This window comes from Ceratosolen solmsi, unplaced genomic scaffold, assembly GCF_000503995.2.
Source record: "Ceratosolen solmsi marchali unplaced genomic scaffold, CerSol_1.0 scaffold1, whole genome shotgun sequence".
Lineage (NCBI taxonomy): Eukaryota > Metazoa > Arthropoda > Insecta > Hymenoptera > Agaonidae > Ceratosolen > Ceratosolen solmsi.
Window position 1 is genome coordinate 3,428,340 of NW_011948415.1, and position 3,164 is coordinate 3,431,503.

A 3,164-nucleotide genomic window follows, 5' to 3' on the forward strand; every position below is an offset into this window, starting at 1 on the left:
TCGGGGTCTGCGCCAGTCGGTTATAAATAGCGGGGCCGAGCTCGTTCGGTCTAAAGACGAATTTCTATTAGGTAACTCTATTGTGGGAGTTGTGCAGTACGGAGATTAGCGTCAGCATGCAATTGGGCGGTGCAAATGTGTGGAGGTTAAATGTTGGCAATGGTTGCCGATTCGAGTCGTCGTCTTTACGGTAAGGGAGTGAAAAGGACGTTCGTAAGAGAATGGATGGGATTTCTTGGCGGTTTGAAGTACCGGAGGGAAGTAAGTAGGAAAGGTGACGAAGCTGAAAATTGTAATCGGAGTGGTAGTGTTGGAGAGGTTTTGAGGTTAAGGCGGTGTCATGTGTTATCTTGGTGGGTTGTAAAAATTCGTAAATATCAGGACTATTTATTGGATGGCAGCATGCATGTTTTATCCAATAATTTTATTTGAACGAATGAGTAAAGAAATGTCAGAAGCCGTTGAGAATTGCCGATATATTCGAAATATTCGTTATTTTGTTGATATCTTGCCTTCCGAGGGGTATTGGGAGGGCGGGAGGACGCTTGTACATGTCATGCGTTTTGTAATGTGAGACATCATAATAATGATCATCTGGCCGTGGCGAATGTCCGACTCTTACGTAATATTAGTTTTGTAAATTAATAGGCTAATAGTCAGTTAGTGATAGTAGTGGATTCACTCGTAAGTAAAAATGCATTTCTTTTGTGGATATACCGTAGGTTACACCATATGTTTGTATTTGCTAATCAATTCGTTATTTAAGAGACAATGCAGACCGACATTATCCTATTGATTTTTGGTTGTTGTTATTGTTGTTTATGATTGTTTGTTTTTTCATTTTTAAATAAATTATGATGTTGTTTATGATTTGAAAGGGCATTGTTTTAATAGCCCCTTTGTAAGCCTAAATGCCAGATGAATGAAATTTATAATTATTCTCTTATGATTGGTAATGCAATGCTTGGATTAAGAGGATGATTATTTTAAATGATTTTAAAAGCGACAAAATTATTAAAAAAATTTTAATTGTTATTTAATAATGATGAAGACTGACAGGGTGAATTTGTTAGAAGGAGTAAGAAACTACAAAATCCTAATGAACATAATAGATCTCCACCGAATGATTTCTTCCGTTTTCTTTTCCATAAATGAGACAGTTTAATCTCTCTTAAAAAAAGTTTAAACTCTCATTGTTATGAATACTTAATGTGACAATGTCATTAGAGTAGATAATAGACAAACGCTTATAATATTATGTGAAGTCGCTATATCAATTTTAATTAATATATGGATATATTGGTTATTTTATAGAGTCGTGGCATTAATATTACTTCTCATAAGTTTTATATAATCGAATAAATAAAATTTTGTATAATATTAGCTTATTTGTAGACAATTACAATTTATCGTCATAAACTTCTAACAATATCAATTATGAGGATAAGACTAAGCTTTTTCATCTGCTTTGTTATTTATGCAATTAATTACAAAAAATTTGAATTATAATTTTAAGCGACCAGCATTACCCCGCTTAATTAATTAAGAATGATTTTGCATTTTTATTTACACCCTTTAAAGTTACCAATATGCTTGTACTTCACAATTTTTTATGTGAATATATTAAGATGACGGATACATTTATCACTTTGTATAATTAATTAATTAATGTAGCGTTAAGAATTTACAAGTGCAAAGTTATTACGAATACATAGCTGCACTACCATCAAATAAATAATTCTAAAGAATTTGTAGATAAGATATTTTAGTAACTATTTTACATACAATTTTAATTAAATTTATATTGTACAATTTATTATAAAATTTCATTGAGAACATTCAATACAAAATTAATCCATTAAATTTCTTCAAATTGTACTTTGTAAAGCACAAATAAGGACGGTATTTGTTTATTTGAAAATATTTATAAAATACATTAAAAAAAAAAAGAACGAGAATACAAATTTTTACATAAAAATTAAGTTTTTTTACATGTGTTCATGCGATATTGCCAATGATTTGCAGTGTATGTTATACGAAATATTATTGCAAAATTCTTTAGAAATGATTTTAAAAAGATACTGTTACTTTATAATAGTTACAATATTATACTAAAACGAAGGAAATGTTATTTTAAATTTTAAATATAAAATAAAGTTGTCTAAGACTATTGTTCTCGACAAAGCATGTTTTTTGTTTATTCTAATATTCTAAAAATACACGAAACAATTGTATTAAATACATTTTATTAAAAAAAGAAAAAAATTTTTTTTTTTTTTAATGTAGCAGTAAAAGCAATATCTTTATAATTTGGATTGTTTTGGCTTGACGTTGTTTCGAAAACTGTTCCATCAAAGTACGTTTTGCGTGTATAACATATTATTATGACGGTATGGTTCTTTCGATAAATACTTTTCTCAACTCCAAAGCCCTGCTTGTAAAGTTCAAAAAATTATGCATTAGGTTTTAGTTTCTACCCATCATTAAATACTAGAATATTTATCGGCTTATAACGGAATAAAATGTATTTATGACCTACTTACGATTGTCGTTACTACTATAATGCAAATTACGAATCATAAAATTATCATAACGGAAAGTGCATCTATTAAAGCTGAATAGGCTTTACATAATGTAAAGTGTAAGAAATCTATGATTCGTCAAGCACAGCTCATTAGAGCAAACATATGTTTCCACTTGTAATGCTTAACCCTTAACTATTACTTATTGCCACAAACATTACGACGATCATTGTTGTGAATTAATTTTAATACCTCGTCTCTTGAATTATATACCTTAAGTTTTATCGCGATAGCATTGCATTTTATGATTAACTTTTTATTTCATGCCTCGGTGTTAGTATGGGCATCGAGGCTGCTCAGATTACTTATACTCTGCTCGAATTATTGTCATTACAACTTAGTTAGATGTACCATGGATTGTATTAGTTAGGTGGTATTGTTACAAGGCTGGATTTTCCCGGGTTTGTTATCTCTAAATCTGTTGTTTAAAGCGTCGATCGATCAATTTCTGTACAACTTGAACGTAATAGCGTATCTCCTACAACTTCGAGATTAGAAAGTGTTGCGCTGCGGTCTACGTTTATCCGATTTATATTCGTGTCTCAGTCTCGATGTATAAAAGAATTTGAAGAGAACATCCTT